The 17,011-nt window shown below is 46.2% G+C and overlaps 1 protein-coding gene across 1 annotated transcript in view; it reads left to right on the top strand.

The window, feature by feature from the left end:
* The first annotated feature begins 12,216 nt into the window (after window positions 1-12,216).
* The window catches only part of STARD8 (StAR related lipid transfer domain containing 8), a 23,603-nt gene continuing 18,808 nt past the window's right edge, over window positions 12,217-17,011 (top strand). Inside the window, exons 1-2 of the mRNA XM_018554750.1 lie at window positions 12,217-12,289; window positions 14,275-14,356. The gene's annotated coding sequence lies outside the window, so the exon portion shown is untranslated. The remainder of the gene's footprint in view (window positions 12,290-14,274; window positions 14,357-17,011) is intronic.

The raw sequence follows: 17,011 nt of genomic DNA, 5'->3' as shown, positions 1-17,011 counted from the left end.
ATGGCAGCCCATTCGCCGATCGTCGCCACGCGCCGCAATGCCACGAAGCAGTCGCCGTGCAATAGCGCCGACATAAGCCTGTGCGGTGCCTGTCGCTCGGTTCGGGACGGCTCCGGCGGTGAACGGGTTAATAAAACACTCTCCCTTTTTTCCTCCCACCCGATGGGCCGTCCCTGGGCTGTGCATGGAACATTTGTTCTTGGAGGAAGGGAGTTCGGTGAGGTCAGCGGGGCCAGATGCTGCTATTTGGAGAGGCTCTGTGATCGCTCCGGGAGGACTTTTATTTTGGGGGGGTTCTGTTTGCCCTCCTCAGCAGGGGTACATTCATGCGCCCCAATGAACAGGATCAGGACCAAGAGGGTGAAGAATGGTAAGGACCCTCCAAGCTCTGCACCGCTCATTGATTCCTCTCCTCCCCCGGAACTCCCTTCATTCCTTCTCTCCTCTTTCTGGATACATTTCTTTCCTCTCTTTGTGTTTCATTTTTGCTTCCGATGTTTACAAACGTTTATTATTATTTGTGTTCTTCGTGTATATATAATTTTTATGGGTTCAGTTCACAAAGCTAGCGCGCCGGGTTCAGGATCCTGACTTCCAATAAGTGACAGTTATTTCCAGCTCAGTCCAATGAGAGTTCTAAGTGTGCGCAAGGATGTCGCCGGCACGCCGTTTAAGCGACATCAACGAAAGTCCATTTTATTAGCGGAGTTCTGTCAGTCCAATGAGATTTCTAAATCACATGACCTGAAAATAAAAGGTGAAAGCTTTGTGAATTGAGCCCTCTGCGTAACAATGTTGCATGTGTACGGCGCATAGGTGGCCCTGCATGGGGATAGGTGGCCCCCCTATGTGTACCCTATTGCGGTAACGCATCGCGCTTTGTGTGCCGCGGGCGCTATTCCGTTACAATGGCGTCCCAAATGTGCAAGTGTAGTAGGTGGGGGAAGGACCGGCGCTGCAGCACACCACGTCCCGCATGCCATACGTTGTTGTGCGCTGCGTTCGCTATATGCTATAGGTCTGGTTTTTGGTTTTGTTGCTGTGCGTTGGCAGCCTATTTGAAATTAACAAGCTTGCCTTGGTGCAAGTTAGTATGCATGCGGGGGAGCACTGCTTGATGGATTCCTCTTCTGACAAAAGGAAATAGCAGGCCCGCGTGGTGTGCTGCTCTGTGAAAACCGAACGTGGCGAATAACCGAGCGGTGGCGATTTTTGCCTTTTGCACGGGTGGAGAATGGAGAGTTTCTCCGGCTGGCCTCAGACAGAGACGTTAGTGTACAGATTTATTTCTGGAGTGAAGAAATTCTTCTGGTTTCCATAAATCTGGCGTTATGTTATAGCCGGAAATACTTGTGCCGAGCGGAATAGTTGCCAATGCTTAACGTTTTCCCTTCGGGGAGCTGCCCTCCCCCCCTCCTTGTGGGCAGTAAAAAGTTTGCGCAGAAAATAACGACCGCCTTGAACGCTTTTGTCTCAGAATACGGCGATCCGCCGGCGATCTTGTAAAGTTTGGGAGAACTTTGGAGCGTTTTCTGGAAGATTCCGGAGAATTTGCACAGGATGTATGGAATGGATTTGCAGTGTGGGAGGCGGCAGGATATTGCTGCGAGTCATTCATTAGATCTCCACTTCACATGTCCCATTTATATGAAGCTGACCGCTATACACAGCGGGGTCAATGTACCAGAGGAGCTATCTATACATGGGATACACGCTATACATACATATCTATACATGGGATACATGCATATCTATACATGGGATACACGCTATACATACATATCTATACATGGGATACATGCATATCTATACATGGGATACACGCTATACATACATATCTATACATGGGATACACGCTATACATGCATATCTATACATGGGATACACGCTATACATACATATCTATACATGGGATACACACTATACATACATATCTATACATGGGATACACGCTATACATGCATATCTATACATGGGATACACGCTATACATGCATATCTATACATGTTTTTTTTTTGATGGATTCCTCTTCTGACAAAAGGAAATAGCAGGCCCGCGTGGTGTGCTGCTCTGTGAAAACCGAACGTGGCGAATAACCGAGCGGTGGCGATTTTTGCCTTTTGCACGGGTGGAGAATGGAGAGTTTCTCCGGCTGGCCTCAGACAGAGACGTTAGTGTACAGATTTATTTCTGGAGTGAAGAAATTCTTCTGGTTTCCATAAATCTGGCGTTATGTTATAGCCGGAAATACTTGTGCCGAGCGGAATAGTTGCCAATGCTTAACGTTTTCCCTTCGGGGAGCTGCCCTCCCCCCCTCCTTGTGGGCAGTAAAAAGTTTGCGCAGAAAATAACGACCGCCTTGAACGCTTTTGTCTCAGAATACGGCGATCCGCCGGCGATCTTGTAAAGTTTGGGAGAACTTTGGAGCGTTTTCTGGAAGATTCCGGAGAATTTGCACAGGATGTATGGAATGGATTTGCAGTGTGGGAGGCGGCAGGATATTGCTGCGAGTCATTCATTAGATCTCCACTTCACATGTCCCATTTATATGAAGCTGACCGCTATACACAGCGGGGTCAATGTACCAGAGGAGCTATCTATACATGGGATACACGCTATACATACATATCTATACATGGGATACATGCATATCTATACATGGGATACACGCTATACATACATATCTATACATGGGATACACGCTATACATGCATATCTATACATGGGATACACGCTATACATACATATCTATACATGGGATACACACTATACATACATATCTATACATGGGATACACGCTATACATGCATATCTATACATGGGATACACGCTATACATGCATATCTATACATGCATATCTATACATGGGATACACGCTATACATGCATATCTATACATGGGATACAAGCTATACATGCATATCTATACATACGATACACGCTATACATGCATATCTATACATGGGATACAAGCTATACATGCATATCTATACATGGGATACACACTATACATACATAGATATCGGATACACGCTATGTGTACATGGATATGTATACATCGCATACATGCTATACATACATAGATATCTATACATAGGATACACGCTATACGTACACGGATATCTATACATGGGATACACGCTATACGTACACGGATATATATACATCGGATACACGCTATACGTACACGGATATATATACATCGGATACACGCTATACGTACACGGATATATATACATCGGATACACGCTATACGTACACGGATATATATACATCGGATACACGCTATACGTACACGGATATATATACATCGGATACACGCTATACGTACACGGATATATATACATCGGATACACGCTATACGTACACGGATATATATACATCGGATACACGCTATACGTACACGGATATATATACATCGGATACACGCTATACGTACACGGATATATATACATCGGATACACGCTATACGTACACGGATATATATACATCGGATACACGCTATACGTACACGGATATATATACATCGGATACACGCTATACGTACACGGATATATATACATCGGATACACGCTATACGTACACGGATATATATACATCGGATACACGCTATACGTACACGGATATATATACATCGGATACACGCTATACGTACACGGATATATATACATCGGATACACGCTATACGTACACGGATATATATACATCGGATACACGCTATACGTACACGGATATATATACATCGGATACACGCTATACGTACACGGATATATATACATCGGATACACGCTATACGTACACGGATATATATACATCGGATACACGCTATACGTACACGGATATATATACATCGGATACACGCTATACGTACACGGATATATATACATCGGATACACGCTATACGTACACGGATATATATACATCGGATACACGCTATACGTACACGGATATATATACATCGGATACACGCTATACGTACACGGATATATATACATCGGATACACGCTATACGTACACGGATATATATACATCGGATACACGCTATACGTACACGGATATATATACATCGGATACACGCTATACGTACACGGATATATATACATCGGATACACGCTATACGTACACGGATATATATACATCGGATACACGCTATACGTACACGGATATATATACATCGGATACACGCTATACGTACACGGATATATATACATCGGATACACGCTATACGTACACGGATATATATACATCGGATACACGCTATACGTACACGGATATATATACATCGGATACACGCTATACGTACACGGATATATATACATCGGATACACGCTATACGTACACGGATATATATACATCGGATACACGCTATACGTACACGGATATATATACATCGGATACACGCTATACGTACACGGATATATATACATCGGATACACGCTATACGTACACGGATATATATACATCGGATACACGCTATACGTACACGGATATATATACATCGGATACACGCTATACGTACACGGATATATATACATCGGATACACGCTATACGTACACGGATATATATACATCGGATACACGCTATACGTACACGGATATATATACATCGGATACACGCTATACGTACACGGATATATATACATCGGATACACGCTATACGTACACGGATATATATACATCGGATACATGCTATACGTACACGGATATCTATACATGGGATACATATCGGCGAGTACCGAAAAAAAATATCAGTGCATCCCTAGTGGCAACGCTGTCCCTGTCTCCCAATTGTCCTCCCTCGTTGTCACACGGGCTTCTGATGGAAACTACAAGTTACACAGACACGGCTCACTGTTGTCACCATCAGGAATACCGCCCTGAGATCTGCCGTGCAGCCATCGCTGAAATGCATGTAGACAGGAAGTGGCTGCAAAGAGGCTGCAGTGGATCAGCAGCACTAAGATATAACCAAGGAGGAAAAAAAATAAAGGTGACAACAAGTATTTTATTGGCCGTGTCCATTGATTTTGATGCAAGTGCGGAGAGCAAAGTTGGGGGTTTCCTTCTATGAATTGTGGTTGGGGGTAGAGGAAACCTTGCATCATGTGAACCCCCCCCCCCTCTCCCCCTGTTCCAGTTCCACTGATCTCCGGGAATCATCAGAGCAATTCCAAGGAAGAGGTTAATGAGCTAATTTCTGGGGCTGGGGGTCTCCGGCCTCCGTGACCCCACTTTTTGGCCTCCTCCGGCTGGAATGTTCCTTGGGCCGCGGAGCACAGGGCCGGGCCTGTGTCGGGGGTTAATTACACGGCCTCCATGACATACTCGGCGGCAGAGGCGGGTGGCATGCTTGGAAGGAGGAGATCCGCAGAGCCATTATGAATGCTTCATTAACGTCTCACCGCTGAAGGCTGATCGGTGGCAGCGCCGGCCGCCTGCAGAGCCCAGATCTGACGCGTGACAAGAGCGGAAGAGAAATGCCTTGAAACGGCCACTTGTAGCCTCCATTGGAAGCCGCGGTGGCGGGGTGACAACGTAGAGCACAATCGGGAGACCGGGACGCAGCGTTGCGATTAGGGTTGCCACTCTTTCTTCAAGCGAAACCTGAACACTCTAGTAGCCCCTATCCTAATTTTGGTTGCCCCTGTCTGCCTGACATCTTGTGACCGGGTTTCTGCTGCCATGAAACCCGGAAACGGCATTCAAAACCCGAACTGTCCGGGTGAATCCTGGACAGGTGGCAACCCTAGTTGTGATCCTACGTTGTCACGTGAGCTTCCAATGAAGACTACAAGAGGCCATTTCGACAGACGTTACGCAGACGTGGTCAGCTGATGTCACCATTAGGGAACTCGCTAGGGTTGCCACCTGTCCAGGATTCACCCGGACAGTTCAGCTTTTGAGTCTTCTGTCCCGGGTGGCAGGCCAATTGCCACCCGGGCACACGACACTATGTGCCAACACCGGCAGTTCAAATTTTTTGACAGATGCAGCTGCTGAGGCCCCCAACCAGCGTGAGACCTCAGGCAGCCGCATCTGCCTGAAGCGGCGTCCTACTGTGAGCCATGGGCGCCTGTAAACGGGTACCGACCCGCTCATCTCCTCCTCCCGTCTTCCTGACCCCATGCTGCACGCCTCTGGACCCCTAGTGAGACCCCCCGCACGGGCCGCCTGAGACCCCCCGCACGGGCCGCCTGAGACCCCAGAGACATCAGCGTGCCCCCCTGAACAACATAGAGTATGTAGCTTCATATTATTTTGTATTGCTGTGTAATGAATCGCTGGGATTTGTAGTCCCCTATAGCCGGTCTCCTTACTCCCTCCCCTGGCTGCCTCTCCTCGCTAGAGTGTTTGGGTTTCACTTAAAGAAAAGGTGGCAACCAGGTGCGTAACTAGAAATCACAGGGCCCCATAGCAAAATTTTGTATGGGCCCCCGTGATTGCTAGTTATGCCACTTGCAGAGCCCACCTGATATACCAAACAGCCCACCTGAGACCCCACACAGCCCACCTGAGAGTGACCCTGCAGAGACCACCATAGACTCTCTATAGTGGGCTCTGCAGGGTCTCCGATGGGCGGCACACCTCTTACCTGTCAGCGATGTCTGCCTCTGTGGTCGCCGGGCCCAATGCTGTGTCAGTGATGCCAGCGCCCTTGCATGCCATAGTGACCCAGGCGGCCCACACGGCATCAGAGGGATGCCCTAGCCGGCCCCCCCTGCGCCCGGGCCCCATAGCGGCCGTCTGGGCCGCTATGGCGATTTGTTACGCCACTGGTGGCAGCCCTAGAACCCGCCCTGAGGAATGCCATGGCAGCCATCGCTGGAGAGCATGTGGACAGGAAGTGGCTGCAGGAGATCAGCAGCACTGGGATGGAACAAAGGATAAAAACTGTTTTATGACGCGCGGAGCAAATGTAATATCTCCCAATTCGGGTTTCTGTCTACTTTAACCCTTTCATTGACCATCTGTAGGCACTGCACTTGGAAAAGCCGTTGTTCCTTCGAGGACAATAGACGGCCTGGGAGGACGCTTCCTTTTCCTCCGCTTCGGATACTCCCTCCTGGGGTCCCTCGCCATTCATTAGGTATTGAAACTGTTGGAACATCATCTCATTGACGAGGAAACATTCGGTGTATTGTGGCAGACCGGGCGGAGGGGTCTGATTTTTGACCTGTACGCCATTGAGGCCGTGATGCAAGCTCGGGCGTCTCCTCCTCAACGGCCACTCATCAGCCTTGAACCACCAAGTGGTATGTAGTGCGCTGCCTAGAAAGGAATGTACAGTGCCAAGCAGACTGGCTGCATTCCGACTTATAATAATAGCCTGACATGTCAATTGCTCAGTCCTAAAAAGTACCTTTTGCATCACCGCTCCGACATATAGGATCTCTCTATTTATATACCAAAACTATTTCCAGCTCTTGTTTTGGCTTTAACGGAAGTCGATGCTTGTTTACAAAGCACGCCGAAAAATGTGACGTGTCCAAGTTGAATTAATTGGTTGTATAAAGGCATAGGTGTCAACGTGTAGCTAAACGTTGGTGGACACATGACCGTCACCGCTCTATGAGCTTGCTGGACATCCCATTCCAACACCAAGGCCATTAACATCGAGTCAATCCCTCCCATGGCTAATAACAACATGGAATAAAATGGAGTTTTCCCCCCACTCTAATATATAGAGTTGTCCCGCTTTTGTGGCTATAACAGCCTCCACTCTTCTAGAAAGGCTTTCCACAAGGTTTCAAAGTGTGGGAACTTGTGCCCATTCGTGAGGTCAGGTACTGATGACCTGGCCCAACTTGGGTGTTCCAAATCAACCCAAAGGTATTCAGTAGGGTTGAGGTCAGGGCTTTGAGTAGGCCAGTCAAGTTCCTTCACACCAAACTGGTCAAAGAATGAGTTAATGGAGCTTGGACATAAATATGGAGTTGGCCCCTTTCTATGGCTTTAACAGTCTCCACACCAGTCTGTTCACACCATGTTTTTATGGAGCTGGCTTTGTACACAGGGGACAGTCATGATGGAACAGAGAAGGGTCTTCACCAAACTGTTACCACAAGGTCTACGATGTCTTTGTATGATAGAGTATTAATAGATCCCTTCACTGGAAATGCCTAAACTCAATCATTTAGAGGGGTTCCAATTTATCCCAAAGATGTTCAGTAGGGTTTGAGCTCAGGGCTCTGTGCAGGAGGCTCAAATTCCTCCACACCAAGCTGGCCAGACCATGTCTTTATGGAGCTGGCTTTGTACACAGGGGACAGTCATGATGGAACAGAAAAGGGTCTTCACCAAACTGTGACCACAACTTGAAAGAACACATTTGTCTACAGTGTCTTTGTATGATGGAGTATTAACAGAACCTTCACTGGGAACACCTAAACCCAATCATTTGTAGGGGGTCCATGTCCATTTAGACCTCTAGTACAATTAGGGTTTTATACAACCACCTCCCACCTCCAGGTCCTAAGTTGGAATCTCCTAACTAGATGATAAAGCACTAATGTATCCTAAGCAATTTCCTTTTCCAGATACCCTTATGGAAGTGATGGGCTCAAGTCTGGATGAACCCCAATTTGAAGCGTTTGGTTCATAGAGAGAACAAGCTTTATCTGTATGTGCGGAACGCGTTCATATTGTCCTTGTAGCAAAATGTTAAGTAAAGAGCTGAAAATGAATCGCTTCATCTGGCTTGGGACACGTTTGCCAAAGACAATGGTCACAAAGGCTATAAGTTACCTTTTGTAGAAGGTCTCCAGGTTCTTTGTTCTGTCTCGTGCACTCTTTGTTCTGTGGCATGTTTTTTGATTGCATTGCAAACACTGACCTTGGTGCAGCTACTGTGTAGAAATAGGACAGCCAGATATAGAACTAAAAAAAGCTGATTTATCCCCCAATTACTAAAATCTCTTATAAGCTGGAATTGCCTTACATTGGCTTGGTGTCTGCCTCTCGCAGTCCTCTGTACAGCAGCACTCAGACTAGGATCCAGTTAGCGATGTTGCATGCATATGTTCTAGCAATGTACATGCTGATAGGAGCGGAGATTGAAGAAAAGAGCTCATCTGTCTGTTGCTACTTTGCTGTTCAGTCACAGGATGGGGGTGGGGTTGTGACTAGGCTGTGTTACTTTACTGCAGTAGATTGAAATCAGGTCACCAGGCTGGCTGTGTAGTCTGGCAGAGCTGTGTAACTCCCTAGACTGGATGGGCAGATATAGAAATCCCTTGGAAGGTTGCCCTGCTCCCATAGACCTATTTCATCTCTGCACTTGGACGTGTGCCCTGAGTTAAGCTGTACATTTTTAAGTGGCCATTCAGGGGCAGAACAGGGTCTGTAGTAAGATCCTGGCACAGGAACATAGCTGGTGCTGTAAATAGGCCGCTTGCATTCTGATTGATACATTAGAGCCCATTCACTCTGCATTGTGGTGAAACGTGCAGCCTTAACACTGTCGCTCTTGGGGCCTATTTTTGCATTGGATGCATGTTAAAATGCACATTTCAGCCTGAAGTTTACACCCGCCCCCGGGTTGTTTTCTGAAAGCAGAAACCACAGAGAATAAAATGGTGGTGGTTGCAATTTTTTATGTTGCGGGATATTGTCACATCTGTTTATTTTAGCACATGCCAACACAATATATCACCCAGTTTCTTGTAGGTAGTATTGAGTAAGTGGATGCCAAACATGTCTAGTCTTCACATTGCGTGCTCCCGTGAAATGGCAACAAACTCTGGCAACGCAAATTGTCCATAAGCAACTCTTTAAAAGCCTTTTGCGGGTCATCGGTGAAGAGTTAACAATGGATGATGGCCCAAGAATTATTGATCACGCTCCAAGTGAATGCTTCATTCTTGGGTATAAAAGCTGAACGCTAGATCCTACAACACGGGTGGGTCAGTCAATCATGCTTGGCAACTGCCCATAATTTTCCAACCTCAGGGATTCATAACTTCCACAACCAGAGGTCCCACTGAAGTCGATGGAGGTCCGAATCAGGCTCCATAAGGTGTTTTATTACAGAGCAGCAAATGGTGCAAAAATGTGCAGAATGGTTCTTGGAGTAGCTTCGAGAAGGTTCATCTGATTTTCTGATGAAGGCAAAAAATTGGCCCCATCTTAATAACCTCTTGAGCCAGTTCCTTTAGAAATTCTACCAGGGATACTAAGAGAAGATGGGACTGCCTGTCACTCTAAGGAAGGGTGTGACCTGGAGGGACTGGCTGTCACTCTAGGGAAGGTTAGGATCTGGTGGAACTGGCTGCCAATCTAAGATGGGGTGGGACTGGCTGTCATTCTAAGAAAGGTTTGGACCTAGTGGGACTGGCTGTCAATCTAAGAAAGGGTGGGGCTGCCTGTCGCTCTAGGGAAGGTTGGGATCTGGTGGCACTGGCTGTCCTAAGCAAGGGTGGGACTGGCTGTCATTCTAAGCAAGGGTGGGACCTGGTGGGACTGTCTGTCAAAGGTGAGACTGGCTCTCAATGTAAGCAAGGGTGGGACTGGCAGTCAGTTTAAGGAAGAGTAGGACCTGGTAGTCAATCTAAGGGTGCTCAGGGAACAGCCAAAGAATGCCACTCAGGAGCAGCCATTGGGGCAGCCTCTGGTTCCTTTTCTCTCAGAAGGCTTTTGGGAACCCCCAAAATAACACAAATTGGGGTTCGGCTGAGGGAATTGAAATTCATGAATCAATCAAAATCAAATGTCTTCTAAAACTCTGATTTATGAAAACAGTCCTTACGCCACCTAAGGGCAGCATTCTGTCATTACAAGGAGGTCCAGACCAGCTGTGCTCAGGTTGAAGACTCTTCGAAAAGTGTGTTGGCTTTTGGAACAAAGCTTCCTTTTCCTGTAGATGTACCAGACACCGTGGCCCAAACCATGTAATTTGCATTTGAAAGAACCAAGTGTGCCTGTTCCTTAAATGGCTCAATCAGTTGGGTGTTTTTTGTTCTTTTTGTGTAAGATGCACTCGGAACTAAGAGTAAGTTTTTGAGCGGTTTGGGAGGTGTGATGACATCTGGGATTTTTATTGTTACATGTGTCTCCATTGCAGAGATTTCCTTGTTGGTCCTTTGCTCCGAAACCCAACAGGAAGTGAAAATCTCCCCATAATGATGGGAAATCCCACCAACGGCACCACCAGTTTAGGTGTCCCCATTTCAGGATTCTTCTTCAGCTCCTATTTCAGCTGCAACTGTAAATTTTTGGGTTCTTCTGGACGTTCTGTTCTGGTGACATTGGTCTTCAGGACAAGTAGTACGGTTGGATCTGCCCCATGCCAGTGAAAACCACATAGTGGCTAAAATTTGGCCAAAAAGCTTTGCCTGGAGATTTTCTTTATATCCCATGATTATGTCATCTCTGAGCCGGCACTGATCATGGAAAGTATATCTGATGACGGGTTCACTTTAAGCATTGTTTATGGAGCATACTTTCAGGACATTATTTCTTGTGAAGGACACCGGGAGGAAAACGATGTTTGTGTTCTATATTTGCTCACATTTCCTCGGTGGGTGTTTTTTGGAAGGTTGCAGCGCGGAGTAAGTGATGCTCCGAAGTGCGAGAACTGGTGTAACCGTCCTGTCTGAGCTCTTACTGGAAAATATTTAGCAGTGGAAACTATTTGGCACTATGTATGGTGGGGGGGGAGTTGGGGAGGGTAGGTATAGAAACGTGCAGTGAGCTGGATAATCGCAAAGGGCTCGACCAATGATAAGCCAATCAGCTGACAAGGTGTCTCTAACATGAGACATGACACCCACTACTATTTGCTCAGGAGTGCGGACTTTATTATAGGCTGTGATAATTTATTGGAGGCAGAGCGCCCGCTGACACGTTTGTGTTTCCCTGTAGGAATGCTTTGGAAAGCACCGTGGTCTTGGCTCCTCTTTACAGGCTCCTCTCCTGGACTGGAATGGCTTACTGTGAGTTCTCTGCACACTGTGAACTTCTCATAATGTGCATTAGAAGCTGCAGCAAGTCATCCGACTTCTAGGTGGATCTGGTTATTAGGAGCGGGATAGAATTCATAGAAATACAGATTTGTTTTTAGTTTTGTACCATAGATAACAATTTTAAATCCAAAAGCTGACCTCCGACTTCTATCTTGAGTGCAATGTTATGTTTTTTTAAAGATTGCCATTAATTTGGATGTTTATACTCTTATATCCTTCTAATACTTACCTGTAAATGTTTGTTTTGTTTTGTTACAGAAGCTGAGGCCAAGAAAGCTTGTGACTGGCTGCGGGCTGCAGGATTTCCTCAGTATGCCCAGCTCTACGAAGGTAAGCTTCTACCATCGGGACTCAAACCATAGTTCTTCAGAATCACTTACAATTATATGGAAGTATGTACAGGGGTGAGCATGGACTCAGGGTGCCCATCACTGGCCCCATGCAGCTGATGGGTGCAATTCCCAGGGCCATACTCTTACCGGTTCCCGAACCAGCTCTATTGGTTGAACTCGATGGATTTGTGTCTCTTTCCAACCTGATTAACTATGTAGCTGCTCCCTTTGTCATGGACAGGACCTCACCAGGGTTTAAACTTGTCACTGCTACTTCTTCTCGAAGCCTTTCTGCACACACGTGCTTCTTATCCATTTCGTCTGAGAGGGTTCCCTGCAGACCAAGTCACCAGATTTGGTCAACTTACTCTGTATGTTCTTACACCATGTTCTCCTTACTTTGCTGCTCATTCCCAGAGTTCCTCAATCTCTGTACTCTCTCTGGTTTTTCTTGGCCTCTGTCAAACCTTCTTTTCTTCAGTACCTCAAGATTTAACTTTCCCAAAACTTGGGTATCTGGAAATTTTGGCAAAATTTCACTAATCAGCAAAATGCATTGGAGACCAAGGGGAAGGCAAACATGTTAACCTTAACAGCAATCCTAAAACTAACTCCTCAAGGAGAGACTGAAGTAACTAGGGTCCACACAATTGGGTTTATCAAAATTTATAAATGGGTTTTATTGGAAAGTCTCTTCCATGACCATCTTTAAACCTCGCCATCGAGCATTACACTTGCTCTGGTGTCAACAACCAAAAAGCCCCAATTTCTCTTTTCTTGGCTCAACTACATCGGGGAGAATAAACTCCAAAGCCCCCAAGGGGCAGCGTACCATATGATTCCGTACTTCTCAGGCATGGAGGACAACAAACAATGTCTACATGGTGACTTTTTTTCTTTTGCATCTCCTCCAAGAGGTCAAAAAGACCTCACCTGCCAGGCCCCTGTTCTTTCCACCAACACCTCTACTTTGAGATGCAGACTCCACAAGTACACATACTTTGGCGTGCTCTCTCTTAACTAGGGAATACAAGCTAATTGCAGAGAGGCCGTACAAGGAGCTCCTTAAAGCCGAGTAATGGCCTCTTCTGCAAAGACCACCTTGAGCATGCATTCTCTCATTGAGGTTGGGCTTTTTCCAATTCTCCATTGCCTTCAGGATTATGGCGGACCAAGCCTGGACGTGGCATGGGCTCCAAGTTTAACTACAGAAAGTAAATGTTTGTGTTTCTAACAATGACTGTAGCCAAGTAGAAAGCAAGGCTTATCATGGCAGTTTTGCCCCGATAAGGTTATCTTGTCCTTCACCTCTGCTTTTTTTTTTAATAAAGGGTCCAAGGACAATGTTTGCTTTTGCCTGGCACACCAGCATTCTACTCAGCTCTGGTTACTTAACACTGAATATCTTTTAGTCCGAGGCACAAACTCAGGAATTGCGTTTCCAGCACTCACACGGGAGAGGATGGGACTCTGCCGCAGAACAATAGGTGGAAGCATGGCATCATGGGGAAGTGTCAAGCCAGCCATTGTCTGGCCAAGTGACTTCCAGTTCACTCCCTCCTAAAAACAGTTCCCAAATAAACAAAGACGACAGCAACTGCTAACAAGCGAAGCTCATAACTAGGTGCAAAGCCTTCCTTCCTGTTCAATGAGGAAGTGACCAATCAGATAGTTGCACAGTGGTTCTGTGTGCCTTTCCGAATGTGCACAGCTTTGGATTTAAAGTGGACCTGTCCTCGGATGTTAAATGCAGCATGCCCAGTAATATGTAAGTGTGACCCTTCCAGGTATTTATTACCTCACAGAGATCTCAGTACTCCCCCTGACTAGGCCTTCATCAGCTTTTCGGCACCATTTTTGTTCAGGCATCATCCAGGTTCACCATCTACTTCCTGGACTGAGATGCCACCTAGAAGCTCATGCCTTTTAAAATTGTCAATTACAATGGTTTGTTAATCCTTCCTTTTTCTGTTCTTCCTGCAGATAACCAGTTTCCTTTGGACATCGCCTGCGTGAAGAGAGACCACAGCTTTTTGGATCAGGACTCCCTCAAATCACTCTGCAGGTATAGAGGAATTCTAAAGGCGTTCAGATTTTTTTTTCCAGATGCTTTTATTTGTTTTGTCTTTTCTAAATTCCCTATGGCCTCAGAACTATAAGAGGGCACTTGCACTTGGCTAGACCTCCATAACAGGGGAAGCATTCTGTCGCCGTTAGACATGCGTAGCTGGGAACAATGTTACTGATTAAAGTACAGCAGGGGCAGGAGGTTTTAGGGAGGGTCAGAAGGTTTTCAAGGAAGGACGAAAGGGTTTTCAGGGAGGGGAGGGAGGTTTTCATGTCACAAGATTTCTGGCAGGGCCAAATGTAATTTTTTTGCACAGATATAAGAAAACACATTCACTGGGATATCCAACATACCAAAAGGAAGCAAATAAGAGAAGTTCATGTTGGGGTTTTTGTATCCTTTACTAGTATCTTAACACTGTAACTACCCTATAAACTTTTTTGAATATTTTTAAAGGCGTGTATCATTATTATGACTACAACTGCTCCTTCACAACCTCCAGCAGGGATTCCGCTATTGGCTGAAGGCCGTACAGTATGTTCCGTGATTCCTGAGCTCTTGAAAGAACACTGAGCTGTTTTTTTTTTTTTTTTCCATGGAGTCCAGATCTCTTCAGCGTGTGTACGTTCTCCAGCGTTTTGGCTCTGGATGGTGGAAACACCATTTTTGTCATTGTTGGATACACGATTCCCCTCCCAGACACCTTCCAGTGATTCATTCCTCAGTCCCTTTCCAGCTCTTATTTTTCCTCCTTCACTCTTTCCTGTGTTCCGCTAGTCACTGGCGTACGTGGTTTCATTTTACCTTCTTCACTTCAAATAATAACCAAATAACCTCGTCACGAGGAGAATGCCGGGGCCGCCATTGCTGTATTCCGTCTGATTCATGCTATTGGCCTGCTTGCTATATACTTATCCCTAGGATTTAATACTTTTTAATTATATAAACCCCAAGAATGAACTTCTATTATTTGCTCCCTTTTGGTCTGTTGGATGTAGAAAGTGTTTTAAGTGTTCAGTAGGTGCAAAGAAAAACATGATGATCCTGCCAGAAGCTTCGTGAGATGATCGCTTCCTATGCTGGCTGTACTAAACTGTTATCATTTACATTGTTCCTGCTTGCTCAGTGGGCTTCAGAACACCCCTCCACTACATTCTGGAGAGAAGGTGTTCTGTATTCCTGTCCTAGGGTGACAACGCTGCTTTTCCATAGGTACAGTGAGCAAGTGTTGACACTCTAAGGCAGTAAGTGTGTTACTGGCAGCAGGGCCATGCCTATAACAGGCGGTTGGATCAGGCAGCATCTCATTGGGTCACATGGGGGGCTCTTGGCTACCTGTGATGCTCTGGCTGGCATCCCTGTCCAGCGCCTGGCAATCAGTGAGCTGGGCGGAATGCCGGAGGTAACAAGCCAATGCCACCACCTCCCCATCTCAAGCACCGGCAGTGCCCCCTAGGGACACCCCTAACTGCCAGAATCACCGGGTGAAATTAAAGGAAAGAACTCCTGAAAAAAGGGAAAACTAGAGAAGCTGCCACATCTAAGGCTTGGTAAGCTCGGATATATTACGTTTTTGGGTGTAGACACACTTTAAGGATATCTCCCTTCCCCCTGGTACTACAGTAGTGGAAGGATGATCCCTATAGCCTGCTCACCAAGGGGAGGTTTGGATCGGAGAGCCCCTGTGTGTATGTGGTTGCATTCAGATCTGATTTGGAAGCACATGTCTGAAGAGGCCCTAGGTCCATGCTTGGGAGGTCTTTGATGTCTTGAGGGACTCCACGGGTGGGTTGATCCATCTTCTTTGGTTCTCCATGACTTCCATTTGATGAGTTGGGGTTTCCTGCAGGTTATTTATCTCCCGTTGTAGGTCATTATGAGCCAACATTGCCGTGCTTTGATTCCAGTAAGTCTGTCCATTCTGGGATGATGGGGATTGAATGGCTTTGAAGAACGTTGTCCGTGTTTTTGTTTTTCGTATGACTTATCCAGTCTCCAAGTCTTGTTTTGTTATAACTTCCCCTCTCGACCTCCTATGTCCCAATGGGGAAAAGCGCGTGGGAGACAGAGAGAGAGAGAGAGAGAGGAAGGAGCCAAGGCTGTGGAATTGTCATTTTGATCCATTGCATACCTCGTGGTGAAGTGGTCACTTTTGCATTCTCCTCCCTATACCCCTCCGCCTTCCCGGTTGGTGGTTAGGTTTAGTGGTTGGAGCTATTTATGGGCTCATCCAACTCCTCCAACTTTCTCTTCCTGTCCTGTAGACCCACCAGGAAATGAGATCAAGTCTCTCCAAAGTGAGAGCATCCGCCTCTTAAACAGTTGTCATTGGAACAAGTTACCCTCTATTCCTGTTTTGTGTTCCACTCAAATTTTTTAGTTTTTTTCCACCATGGTGACAATGGTCACAAGGAGAAATGGAGAACGACTCTCCCCAGTTGGGACCTAGACATCTTCAAAAAGCTATGAGGGGTTCTAACTCTGCTCTGCTCTACACTGCTCCTTCCAAAAACAAAGTAGATCAGATATTAGGCAAAGCCCTATTCCAGCGTGGGCTGAGTACAAAAAAAGGATTCATCAGAAGATTTTTTAAATAAACCGCTCAGGCTGCTATACTCTGATCTCCAGAGATTCCACCCCCCCCCCCGCCCC

Source organism: Nanorana parkeri, unplaced genomic scaffold (genome assembly GCF_000935625.1).
Source record: "Nanorana parkeri isolate BGI_ZX_2015 unplaced genomic scaffold, ASM93562v1 scaffold171, whole genome shotgun sequence".
Classification (NCBI taxonomy): domain Eukaryota; kingdom Metazoa; phylum Chordata; class Amphibia; order Anura; family Dicroglossidae; genus Nanorana; species Nanorana parkeri.
Note: the sequence above shows the minus strand (reverse complement) of the source record. Positions and strands in the feature narration are given on the sequence as shown.